Below are 14,273 nucleotides of genomic sequence, written 5' to 3' on the forward strand. Positions count from 1 at the left end.
AAGAGTCAAAGAGAGATGAATCCATGTGTCTCCGTTCCATTTCTCCATTTACTACAGTCCAGAACCCAAGTCAGAAAATTGTACCACACACTGTGGGTCTTCTCACCTCAATTACTGCAATTAAGATAATTTCCCATAATCATACCCAGAGGCGCATCTTCCAAGTAGTTTCAGATTTTGTCAAGTTGACAGCTAAAAATTAACTATCACATCAATTAATAAAGGGTATAGTAAAGAGAAAACCCTTTCAATAATAACCTTAAATGCAAATGTATACAACTGATATAAAAGAATGCAGACTAAATGACTAGAGGAAAGAACAGGATCTATTTGTTATTCTCCAAGAAACTCAGTTATCCAGGAAAGACTTCAGAAAACTAAAAGCCAATCTAAGAATCTATCAAGGAAAATTATATCACAAATAGATGGCGTAGTGTTTCTTATATTTGATGAAGTAGACTTCAACCAAAATAAGTCAAAAATAAAGAGAATCTGCATATAATAGCACATGGGATAGTTCTTTAAGAAGATATGACAACTATAGATATTTCTGTACTAAATTTTAGGACTCACGATTTCATAAAGCTAAAAGGTTTTTGTCTTATAGGTGCGGAGAGGGGAATGATGTGAGACTTCAGTACTCTAATCTTAGATTTAGCTAACTTTTCTGACTTCATACTACAGGTCAAGTGGACTTAATATTTAGAATTGTCCATCTAAAGAGTATTCCATGAAACAAACAAAAAACACATGTTCTTCTCAGTGGCACATAAAATAGAATAGTTCTCTAAGTTGATCAAGTTGTAGAACACAAATCAATCCTTAACATATACTAGAAAGAAAGAATTTTTATATCAGAACACAGATATATCAGAACACACATAGCCAGAGAAACCTCAGAAATAATACAAACACTCATATACTGAACTTTAGGTTTCATTAAAGAAATCAGGAGGAAAATGAATTGTTTTTAATATGGATATAATCAATGAAGTAATATGGCAGCTGCATTTCTTTACTTTTGCTGTTCCCCAAGAATCACACAGAAAAACAAAATTTATTTCAAGCTACACCTCAATACCTGGGAAGTCAGATGATCTATGTTGACCCCCTGTGCTAAGCTGACTATGTCCCAGCCCCAGTTCTATGATAGTTGAAGTTTACCATTTTTCTAGATCTCTCAGCTTCAGACATTTTTTCTTATGGTATCTTCTCAGACCATCTCTTCCTCGTGGCCCAATTCCCTTGACTGGTGGAAGTCTCTGTCCAATTCTATCTTCTGCTTAGCCATTGGCTAATAAGCATTTATTGACAAGGAAAAGAATAAATGTTAAGAATTGTTTACACAAACTTGAGAAAGGAGATTCTTGACATAAACATTACAATGCTGTGTCCAGATCAAAACAAGATGAGGGCAGAGAAATCAGCATTTGAATAGAATAACAATAATAACCTTTACACAATGCACACAAACATCATGCCTACAAAGAAAAATTTAAATTCATATAAATGAATAAAAACTGTAGCAAACTCTATTAGAATATATGGGATATGTCAAGGTCACAATCTGAGAATAGCTAAAAGGTATAACTATTCACATTTTTAAAGAGCTGTCAAAATAGATAACTCAGTAATCTTATCAACATTCCAGCCAAAGGAAGAAGACAAAAAAGAGGAGGAGGAGGAGGAAAAATAGAAGGAAGAAGGAAGAGGAGGAGGAGGAGGAGGAGGAGGAGGAAGAGGAGAAGCAGCAGCTATAGTATTAGTAGTAACTACCTCCAAACCAAAACTCAACATATGTTAAGAAATAATAATGATTAAGGCAGAATGTAAGGAAATAGCACAAACAAGAACAAAAAAAGTTCACAGAATTGGAGTTAGTTCTTTGAAAATGTTAACAAGCTTGACAACCTAACCATAAAGAGGAGAAACACAAATTAATAAAATAATGAATACAAATGAAATGCAGATCTCTTTGAATTTAATATTCAAAATGAAATAAAACCTAGAATAAACTGAAAACTTCCTAACCCATGTGACTTTGCCACAACAAAATTAGATAGATACACCCATAAGAATTAACATCTACTTACCAAGAAAAGCCAAGACTAAATGAATTCACTGCTGAATTCTCCCAAACCTCTAAAGAAGATCCAGTACCAATACTTCTCAAACTGTTAAACAGAGCTAAACAGAGAATTCTCAACTGAGGAATCTCGAATGGCTGAGAAACCCCTAAAGAAATGTTCAACATCCTTAATCATCAGGGAAATATAAATCAAAATGAGATTCGGAAGGGTTAAGATAAAAATTCATGTGCCAGCAAATGCTGGCGAGGATGTAAAGAAAGAGGAACACTCCTCCATTGCTGGTGAGATTGTATAGTGGTACAACCATTCCGGAATTCAACCTAGAAGTTCCTCAGAAAATTGGAAGTAGTTCTACCTGAAGACCCAGCTATACCACTCCTGGGCATATACTCTTGTGATATACTACACCATATCACAACCTAGAAACAACCCAGATGTCCCTCAACTAAAGAATGGATGCCGAAAATGTGGAATATTTACACAATGAAATACAACACAGCTATTAAAAGTGAGGACATCATGAATTTTGCAGGCAAAATGATGGAACTAGGAAACATCAACCCGAGTGATAACAGTGATCGCACTTTGGGGAAAAAAATTAAAATTGCCTAGAGATTTCCTCTCACTAAGTCAGAATAATGACCATCTAGAAAACAAATGAATACAAATGATGATGCTGCTATTAGGAGTGAAATCAAGAATCACCATTACAGATATTAGCAAGATGGTTGTTCAAAACATTAAAAATTGCACTGCCACACAGTACAACTCACCACCCCAGAGCACATATTCAGAGGACTCCATAGCCTACCACAGGGATAGTTGTGTGTTCATTATCTTTGCTACATCTCTTCACAAAGTAAGGAAATGGAACCAGTCTTTATGTGCTTCAGTGAAAACAGGGATAATGAAAATGTAGTGTATATATATACACAAAGGAAGTTTAATTACCTGTAAAACTACAGGAAATTAGATGGTCCCAGAAAGTGTATTGAGCAAAATAACTCAGACTCAGAAAGAGAAAATTTGTCTATTCTCTCTTGTATGTATGCAAAGTATAGATTGCAATTGTTACCTGTATATAAGAGGGGCAAGAGTGAACGATTAAAATTGGAAAGAAACTATGAAAAGAGGAAAAGAAATGTTGACGGGGCACTGTTAATCCAACACAAGTCCTGATAGGAGGTGATAGGCAGGTGTTGAGGATATAAGGGACCCTAGGTGTACCTCAGAGAAGGATTAGGGAGAATCAACAACAGTTTGGTTCAAATTGCCGTACAGAACCTAATATTGTATATTCTAGGTCAATTTTCCTTTTAAAAATTCATTAATGAGACCATAAACTACAAAAAAATCGGTTGCATCCTATCCATGCCAGGTTGGTTCAACATATACAAATCAAAAAATGCAATACCATCATGTGAATAGTTTTAAGGGTAGACACCATATGATCAAAATGAATTTGTCTAATTTGAACATAAGAAATTCCTGAAACATTTGTAGAACATGGAACATGCCTTAAAATAATAAAAGTTATATATGGCAAACTTCTAGGCAACACCATATTAAATGGAAAAAATAGAATTTTTTTTCTGAAATCTGGGAAAAACCAAGCATGCCTACTCTATGATTTTCCAAAACAGTGTGTGAAGTCAGGTACAGCGATAAGGGTAAGAGAAAGATGCAAAGTAGATGCAAATAGAAAAGTAAGACGTTAGACAGCAGAACCTGTAGCACTAGATTTAAAATACTCCATGTACGCCACCAGAACGCCTTTACATTGGATAAACATTTCCATGAGGTTGCAAATTGTAAACGTGAACACACAAAACTCAGTAGTTTTTCTACACAGCAATAATTAACTTACTGAAAATAAAATTAGGGAAATATTCATTTACAATAATTTACCAAAATAAAGCACCCAGGGATAAATTGAATCAAGGGGAGTGGGGGGCTTTAAAATGGAAACCTTAAGAAACTAAAAAATATTAAGTGAAAACATTAGATGAGTGAAAGAGGTCTTATACTGCAGATTGGTAGATTTAATGTGAAAATGACTGTATTGTCAACTGTAGTGTATAGATTCAAGGCTATCTCTATCAAAATTCTAATGTCATTCTTCACAGAAATAGGAAACAAATACTGGAATTCATATAGAAACACAAAAGACCAGGTGAAGACAAAGTAATCCTACACAGAAATAGCATTGCTGAGTTTGATTTCAAATGATAATACCAAGCCATAGTAACAGATAGTATTGTACCAGGAAAAATGGGGGAAAGAAGGGAGTGAAGGGTGGAGGGGAGGGAGGGGAGAAAAGGAGGGAAGGATGAGGGAGGGAGGAAGGGAGAAAGGACAGGAAAGAAATATATGATAGAGGTTCCAGAAACAAACCAGTATGTCTATAGCCAATTAATATTTAATGTGTATGCACATGTGTGTGTGCGTGTGTGTGTGTGTGTGTGTGTGTGTGTGTGTGTGTGTGTGTGTGAGAGAGAGAGAGAGAGAGAGAGAGAGAGAGAGAGAGAGAGAGAGAGAGAGAGAGTTACTGACTGTGTGAGTGATTGTGGGACCACAAGAGGGGAGAAAGAGGTTCTGAAGAATGAGAAGATTCTTGAATGCATGTGAAATGAAGCCAGAAATGAGGTTACTGGAGGTGAAAGGGGACAATTGCGGCAACAGGGAAATGGAGCCAAAAGAAGGAAAATCTACAAAAACAAATTAAGTTTGATAGTGCTATAATGAAACTTCATACTCTGTAGCCTAATTAAAAATAAATAAAAAGGAAGAAGTGTCAGACAAAAACACGAGGGATTCTCTACTAATAAAAGTATAATCACACAATTATTTAAGGTAAAATATTGATCTGTGACATTAACAACCATTGTTTGCCTTGAGAAAAATCTCATAAAAAGAAGGATGTTTTAACTGGAAAGAAGTTATATTTTTATAACCATCTTTCCCCTTTGTCCTTTCTTTCTTTATTTTATTTTTATGGATATTTATGTATTTACATTTCAAATATTATTCCCCTTTCCCCCTCTCCCATCTCATCTCCCCCGACTCACTGCTTCCATGAAGATGCTCCCACTCCCACCCACCCACTCCCACATCACTGCCTTGGCATTCCCCTATACTGGGGAAATGATCCTTCACAGGACCAAGAGTTTCTCCTCTTATTGATGCCAGACAATGCCATCCTCTTCTACATATATGGCTGGAGTGTATTCCATGTGTATTCATTGGTTGGTGGTTTAGTCCCTGGGCGCTCTGGGATGGGGGTGTGGTTGATGATATTGTTGTTCTTCCTATGGGGTTGCAAATGCCTTTAGCTACTTCAGTCCTTTCTCTAACTCCTCCATTGAGGTTCTCATGCTCTGTCCAATGGTTACCTGCAAGCACCCTCATCTGTATCAGTAAAGCTCTGGCAGAGCCTCTCAGGAGAAGTATGTATCAAGCTCCTATCAGCAAACACTTCTTGGCATCAGCAACAATGACTGGGTTTGGTGGCTGCTTATGGGATGGATCCCTATGTGGGGCAGTCTCTGGATGACCTTTTCTTTAGTCCCTGCTCCACTCTTTGTCCCTCTATTTCCTCCCATGAGTATTTTGTTCTCCCTTCTAAGAAAGACTGAAGTATTCATATTTTTGTCCTCCTTTTTCTTGAGTTTCATACGGTCTGTGAATTGTTTCTTGGATATTCAGAGCTTTTGGGCTAATATTTACTTATTGAGTGTATACTATGTGTGTTCTTTTGTGACTGGGTTACCTCACTCAGGATGATATTTTCTAGTTCCATTGATTTGCCTAAGAATTTCATGTAGTCATTGTTTTTAATAGCTGAGTAGTACTCCATTGTGTAAATGTACCATATTTTCTGTATCCATTCCTCTATTGAAGGACATCTAGGTTCTTTACAGCTTCTGGCTATTATAGATAAGGCTGCTATGAACATAGTGGAGCATGTATCCTTGCTATACGTTGGAGCATCTTTTGGGTATATGCCCAGGAGTGGTATAGTTGGGTCCTCAAGTAGTACTATGTCCAATATTCTGAGGAGCTCAATACTGCTATTCAGAGTGGTTGTACCAGCCTGCAATCCCACCAACAATGGAGGAGTGTATCTCTTTCTTCACATCATTGCCAGATCTGTTGTTGCCTGAGTTTTTGATCTTAGCCATTCTGACCAGTGTGTGGTGATATCTCAAGGTTGTTTTCATTTGCATTTTCCTGATGACTAAGGATGTTGAACATTTCTTCAGGTACTTCTCAGTCATTCGGTATTCCTCAATTGAGAATTCTTTATTTAGCTCTGTACCCCATTTTTAATAGGATTATTTGATCCCTCTGGAGGCTAACTTCTTGAGTTCTTCAACAGAATTCCAATGGCTTATGCTCTAAAATCAAGAATCAACAAATGGGATATCATAAAATTGCAAAGCTTCTATAAGACAAAGGACACTGTCAGCAGGACAAAACTGCAACCAACAGACTGGGAAAAGATCTTTACCAATCCTACATCCGACAGAGGGCTAATATCTAAAATATACAAACAAGTTGTCCCTTCTTTCCATCTCCAGCATGTAGAGCAGTAATGGTGGATCCATATACATCAGAGGTTCAAGCAGTTCAGAAATGTCTCTGGCAGCTTTATCCTGGTGCCTGCACTATTGCAATAGTTTCAGCCTCTTGGTCCTCGCAGTCCTGATAAAAGGGACAGACTCAATCTTTTCTGTTAAATGCAGCCATGTCTAATTGAATGCACATATGTATGTCAACATACAGTAAAATTAATAGGTGCTTGAGGGATGAATTGGAATTTCTACTGAGAAGGCAGAATGAAACAACTTCCATTGATCAATAAATGTTGCTGTTCTGGGGCTCTCACAGTCGAATTTTTAGATGAAAAAGCAAAGCATCAAACATTCCTTGTAGAGCAATTTTCCAAGGCTCAGCCAGAATCAAAGACTTGGTGGTATCGCCCATTATTTCTTATTAATTATTACTATTATCATTCATCTCTTAGAATTCCACAGCACTTTGTCAATTTCACAACACTTTTTAGCAAAGTTGCCTCACATCCTTCCAATCCCTTATATGATTAATAGATTTTAAGGACCTAATATATACAAATCCTTGCAAGAGGAATGACTGGAAGATACAACACAGGGCAGGATTACGTCAAGCAAGGCCAAAAATGCATTGAGCCATATTGAACAAGCCCTCCGTATGAGGCCTTGTGTTGGACATGGAGATATTTTATCAAGAATTAACAGCACTAGGATATGGTTGTGGTTCTCCCTTCTTCTGGGAGTGAGGTATCTAAAGTGCAAAGTGATTAGAAACTGGCTGTACTCTGAGTCAGCAACTGTGTAACTTACATCTCCAAACATCGGTAACCCAATGTGAAGACTCCTAGGGTCTAATGAACATGTAAAAATGACAGCTCCACATATTTTATATTTGGCATGTATGTGTTTGTGATACTTAAGTTCACATATATGTGGATCACATGTGGGTTAATATTCACATATGTATACATATATGATGAGGCCTGGTTGTTGGGTATTTTCCAATAACTCTCCTTCTTATACATTAAGGCAGAATTTCTCATTGGCACACAGGGCCCCCAACTCCCTAGTCTAGGTAGCCTGTTTAATAGGGTACCCCTGTGTCTACCTCCCATGAGCTAGGGTTCTACTTGGGCCACTTATCCATCTGCTGTTCCATATCCGGTCCCCCTTCCAACAGGTGATTTTGCCTGCAAAGCCATCTCTTCTACCCTCAAGACATACATCTGTGAAGAGGTTTGTACTCTACTACTGTGGAAATGAAGTTACAACTAATTTACTGATTTACCTGACTGCTGTCTTCCAGGCTTCAGGCCACATACATTAGCACCCCGACTTTTCCTCTGCCGTTTTGGACAGATGCATATATCCTGGTGCTAGAAATCCTAGAGGACAGATCACAAAATGGGCAGAATATTTCAGTTACTGGTGGCTGGAAATTCTGTAGTGAATTTAAGAACCCATAAATGAGGGTAAAGTAGTTATAAGGGGGAGTTAAGTCACAGAGGAATTCAATTCTTTGTCTGATGGACAGTAAGATGCTAAACTCTGTACAAGCCAATGAGAAATTCCCCAGTGGTTGAGCGTTTGGAGGCTCTGAGACTAAACTTTACAGGAATCAACTCATTTTCTCATTTCTGTTTTCTGAAGCAAAGTGACAGCCGCAGGCCAGTGGAGAACCAGTGAATAACTTTTTAATTTAGGTTCCAAAGTTCCAGCTATTATGTTGTTAATAACATGATGTGAAACAAAGACAATTAATTGTCCCAAACATTATGTAGTAAATTAAGTCATATTAAAATTTATTAACTGACCATCTGCAGTTTAACTGGATGTGTTCTGTTTTACCTTCTTTAAAAATAATCAAATTACATGTACTATGCTTTAATATCAAATTCATGGATCTCTCAAAGATCAAGATAATCTGGAGTATACTGAGGAAGAGTTTATAAGTACGTTTAAAAAATTATACTTTAACTTCAGCTGAGTATTTTTTTTTGCAATCCAATAAGTAATTTTGGTATGTATACTTAAAAAGGCACTACATCTTACTTTATTTTTAATTTTAGAATACTTAAATGGGTTCTACCTATAAGTTTAAAGTATTCAACACATGACAGCTGATGTAAGTCTGGGGTTGTAGAGCCAATCTCTAGGGTCAGCTCATGACTCAAATACAGCTTTATTTCTGCTGACTGGAGACTTGTCTTATCTGACAAGAGGCAATTTCTGCATTTCTAAACATTGGCATGGAAATCCTACATATTGTAAACTAAAAGAGAATTTTAATTTCTGTATGCTTTAGATAGATTTCTTGGATAGCTGATAACAAATTTTAAATAAGCTATTACTTGCACTTTTTAGAGAAATAAAACAGCAACATCTAAATCAGAAGGATTTTATGTAACTCTTTACTGGGAGCCAATTCTTCTGCCCTCAAGAGCTGGTCGCCCCGGTCACTGAAAAGGACAATGCCTAAGTGTTTGACATGTCTTCTGATTCTTTGTCCAATGGGGATGTAAGGACACCTCCCATTTTCAAGAATTAGTTTCCTTAGATGCTATAATAAATTACTATAAACTTATTTTTTGGTTAGTTTTTATTATGTGACAAACTTTTGCTGGGGAGATAAAACACACCTATCTTCTCACCCCAGACAAGGATACTACAATAGACCAAAGTATGGATATCGCCAAGTCCAACTTGGTGAACAATGACTTCTATTGGGGTTACTTATTAGATTCTAGATGAGGGTTACTTACAGAGTAGAAATAACTACAAGAGAGTTGTGTCACCAAAACCCATCCCAGCATGGGTGACATCTCATAAAGCTGGGAACTCGGGCACACTGCACAGTCTGCAGCCAGAGTAGAAATAACTACAAGAGAGTTGTGTCACCAAAACCCATCCCAGCATGGGTGACATCTCATAAAGCTGGGAACTCGGGCACACTGCACAGTCTGCAGCCAGAGTAGAAATAACTACAAGAGAGTTGTATCACCAAAACCCATCCCAGCATGGGTGACATCTCATAAAGCTGGGAACCCGGGCACACTGCACAGTCTGCAGCCAGCACAACAGGTTGGAAAGTATCCTTTCCTGGTACCTCGGTTCGTCTAAACCTCTTCTAGACATCTCTTCTTGTCTGAGAGCCTTCTTTGCATCCAGGCTCTGCTTACTCTGGCAGAAAAAGGCCTAGAAAATCTGGCTAGTTTCAGGGAGGAGTTCTTGAACCTATTTTGGGGAGAGGGGTTGTTCATCTCTTACTTAGGGGGTTTTCTGAAGGATGGAATGTTTTGATCTTAGAGGAGAATGCAATACACCAGCCTAGAAGTTTCCAAGATCCCATTCACTGGATAGAAATCAACACTGATCCCAGGGTCTGTGTGAGAGACTCTTCAATGCCTCTTCTGTCTCCCAGTGTCCTCTGTGATTGGCTGGCTTGTGGCTACACGGCAGTAATCTTGGCCTTCAAATACATTTTGCTCCTTTCTATGTTAACTCTCCCTTTGACTCCCACTCTTGAAACCATCTGGTCTCATTTAGGGTCCTCAAAATCCAAGATAATCCCTGCACTAGAAGATTTGTAACTACATCTTCAATGTCATCTGTCATCATAGGCAGCATTCAGAGATTCCATGGAACTGGGACATGACTGTCTTTGGTGTCTGCTGCTCTGCCTATGACTTGAGGGTTGCATTGCAGGATGCCAGGTTTCTGGAAGTCAAAAATGTGTCTGGCAGTGGACTAAGTCGAAATCAGTTTAACTGAGGTGTCTCTCACAGATCATGAAGGACCTTGAATCCAAATTTGAAGGCTGAGTTATTCCAACCAGACATCCTAGAATGCAAAGTTGGATCATGTCCTTCACATGGACATATAAGTGACAGTGTTCATGACTGTACTGAGAGTTTGTAATCTGGTGGCAAATATCTGTGACCAACTGTCTCAATAGTCCATCCAGACTTTTGCTCAGTTCCTAGCAGCAATGCAGCTAAACATGGATGAATACATATGGATTATATTGAAATATTTATTACTTATTGAGTATAAGACATTGTGGTAAGGTATGTCCTTTGCTGGTTAAGACCAAGTAGATTGCTGGGAACCTGATCCTTGCGGTAGTAATTGGTGGTTATTTTTTGGCCCCTTCTCTCCCTGGCATCATCTATAAAATATCTAATGAGCAGGTTGCTTAGAGCAATGCTGCTTCATGGATGGACTCTGTAGGTTGAAGCACTGTTTGCTTCAAGGGAGAAACAAAAGCAATAAGGTTACCTGGAGGTGAATGACTGAGGACAAAATTAAAGCAATGTTTATATGTGAGTTAAGACAATGGGTGCAACAGAGATCTGACCTTTAAGCCATCACTGTTTCTTAAAACTCTTAGTTAAGAGATTGAGACCAAAATAAGAGGCAAAAGAATGAATATTATTTCAAAGAGAGAAGAGTCTGGGTGACCCTCTGTGGTGGTGGTACTTAAAGTGGTTTGTGGCTGGGCAGGTGGACATCCAAGTACTGTGCTAAGAAAGGCCAGATTGGGGTTGGGGATTTAGCTCAGTGGTAGAGCACTTGCCTAGCAAGTGCAAGGCCCTGGGTTCGGTCCCCAGCTCTGAAAAAAAGAAAAGAGAGAAAGAGAGAAAGAGAGAAAGAGAGAAAGAGAGAGAGAGAGAGAGAGAGAGAGAGAGAGAGAAAGAGAGAAAGAGAGGAGAAAGAGAGAAAGAGAGAAAGAGAGAAAGAGAGAAAGAGAGAAAGAGAGAAAGAGAGAAAGAGAGAAAGAGAGAAAGAAAGAAAGAAAGAAAGAAAGAAAGAAAGAAAGAAAGAAAGAAAGAAAGAAAGAAAGGCAGGCCAGATTGTGCATGTGTGAGAGACTAGGGGTCCAGGCTCTAAAGAAAGCTTAAAAGTGTCACATTAAGTTATCACCAGTTATTAACCTCGCTAAACCTCATCATAGTATGAGAAATCACTCAGCCAAATGTAAAATGTTCCTAGCTTTCTCCAGGACCTAGTGTTTGGGATACAGCCAAGTGCGCAATTGAACGCCTCATTTCAGTGTGGTATAAAATGACCAAAGTTTGTCTTCATAATTTAAGGGCATGTGGGGGCATTTGGGAATATATACTTTATCTTGAGGACTATACTAGAGGCTGCTGACAGCTATCACAGGAAGAGATGAAATTTTTCCTAAAGTCTTCGTGACTGGACAGAGGAGGTGGAAGGAACTTCAAACTTTGCTGGAAGGAGGAAGAGTAAAGAATAAGACATTCCTTAAAACAATAAGAATGAATGAATGAATACGTAAGTAAGTAAGTAAGTAAGTAAATAAATAAATAAATAAATAAATAAATAAATAAATAAATACTAGGATAATAGGAAATGACAGGCTAAGCGGGAACTTTAGGAAGGTTTTTGCCAAGTGGAAACAGCTGGGCTGATAGCCTCTACTAAGGCCAGTGACTGCTCAGTGATTGAAGCCTGGTAATCAATATACCTCTATTATATTAAAAGTAATGCATGGCTCAATAAAAAAAAAATCTTCCCACATTATACACAGCGTACATGACACCATCGCAGTTCGCAGTGACACCATCAATTCGAGGACCTAGGTGGACTTGTGGGAGGACCAAGTACCTTCCAGCCTGAGTCCAGAGGTTCCCAGGAGGGCGGGGACCGGCGGGGGAAGTTGGAGCCGGGAGCGAGCGCAGAAGCACGTGGGTTGAGGGGGTGGGAGGACGCCGGGCGGCGGAGTAACCGGTGAAGTGTCAAAGAGGCAGGAGTGGAGGGCTGCGGGGGTGACAGGGTGTGGTCTGCCTGGAGCGGCGACGTGGGAGAGGGGGGCAGAGGCCTGGGGCTGTAGATGGTGCCTCGGTGTGCGGGTGCGGTGACAGCGCGCAGCTGAGCGGCGACTAGGGTGTCCCGGGCTCGCCAAGTGTCCAGCTCCAAGCTGTGCCAGCGACCTCGCGGGCCCTGAAGCCAGACACCTGCGAGTGAGAAGCAAGAGGTGCTCAGCCTTCCCGGCAAGTAAGTGTATCTCGTCTCCTCCACCCGCGCCTTTCGCTGCCCACTCGAGCTCCCGGAAAGCGTGCGGGGCTCGGCGGCGTCCAGGGATGCTCCAGCGGCGGGCGGAAACCGGGGATCAGGGATAGGAACCCATGAGCTGGGATGGAAACTAGAAAGAGGGGATGAGAACCAGGGAAGCAGGGGATAAGAGTAGGCAACCAGGATTAGGACCAGGGAGCGGGAGTGGACAGTGGGGAGAGGTGACAGGGACCCGCCCGAGGCCGGGCCGCTCACCCCGGCGACGGCACAGTGGCAGGCTCTGATATTGCCCATCTTTTGTGTCTTACCGGATCCCAGAGCCCTGCCAGGCCGGAGGCGGGCCAGAAGCCACTTTAAGGCTCCGGGCTCCACCTCTCTCCACCCCAAAGCCCTGGAGATTTCGGTGCGGGCCACCCGGCGTCGGTGCGTTCCAGAGCCTGAGCGGGTGGGTGGTGGCTGGACCACCCCATATCCCCGCTGGGCTTGTTTTCTGTTTAGGTACAGCGGCTCTAACTGGTGGGTGTTGGGAGGCAAAAGTGACTCGGGAGCACCGAGTGTGATGCAGGGAACCACCTGCTTCCAGGCTTTTCTTGGGGTCTGGTGGAGCAGGGTCTCCAGAACGCGAGGCCCGCGCGTCCCGCGTCCAGGCTTGCGCGCCAGAGAGCAGGTGCTCAATGGGTGGGTCCCTCCTCTGGCTCATTGTTCCCGGTGACTGTTCTGGGGCCGGGCTGGGCGACACAGACTCAGCTCACAGGTTAATAAAAGTGTTGACTTGGAGGAGTGAGGGTCAGAGCCGATGGGTACATTTTGGAATGGGACTTCTTGGTTCAGAGAGTAAGAGTAGTCGACAACAGAAACCATGCGTGAGTGCAAAACTTAGATCGAACTGATTCAGACAGCCTAGCGAATGGCGCTCAGAAGCAGGAAATGTTATCTCCCTCCTGCATTGAAATTGTTTTCAGAATAACGAAGGTGGAGTTTTAAGCATTTGGGGCAACAGGCAATTTTTTCCTGCTAGCACCAGTTTCCCATAGAGGTTCTTGGGCGGGGTTTATTTTCCCCTGGCCCCCTCCCGCTCTCTCTTTATGGATGTGCAATCATTTTTGTACGTCAAGTAATAAGATTGCGTGGTTCTGGGAGAGGCGTCCCCTTTAATAAACAAAGTGTAATTTCCTCTGTACATATATGCGCCCACACAGTGGTTTAGAGCCCATGGCTCCCACCCTAGCATTGACGTTAAAATTTATAGATGGAAGTGGGCTCAGAGGCAAAGGCAGAGGGAGCCTCTTCTCCCTCCTCTCCTTGGGGAGCCCCAGGACATTTTGAGCAAATCCATTTCTTCCATGGTAGCATACATGTCCTTATTTGGCTTTCCTCCAGTAGTGACAATGATATCACCTGTTCAAGTGTCAGTGCCTTAGTCCCTGGGCTATGAATACATTCGTTTCCCCTTTTTCTAATGGGCACATCTCTCAGCAAAATATACTCAAGTATTATTTAATGCAGTTACTGTATGCACACATGTTTATGCATATGCATTATGTATCTGTAGTTGGTCGTGAATATCAGTAGT

At 40.7% G+C, this 14,273-nt stretch overlaps 1 protein-coding gene across 5 annotated transcripts in view; it reads left to right on the forward strand.

The window, feature by feature from the left end:
• The first annotated feature begins 12,405 nt into the window (after window positions 1-12,405).
• Window positions 12,406-14,273, forward strand: part of Sema6d (semaphorin 6D) — a 585,978-nt gene continuing 584,110 nt past the window's right edge. For all 5 annotated transcript variants that reach the window (XM_087652073.1, XM_087652079.1, XM_087652091.1 and 2 more), the window contains exon 1: window positions 12,406-12,682. The gene's annotated coding sequence lies outside the window, so the exon portion shown is untranslated. The remainder of the gene's footprint in view (window positions 12,683-14,273) is intronic.

Source organism: Rattus norvegicus, chromosome 3 (assembly GCF_021556685.1).
Source record: "Rattus norvegicus strain SHRSP/BbbUtx chromosome 3, alternate assembly SHRSP_T2T, whole genome shotgun sequence".
Taxonomy (NCBI): Eukaryota; Metazoa; Chordata; class Mammalia; order Rodentia; family Muridae; genus Rattus; species Rattus norvegicus.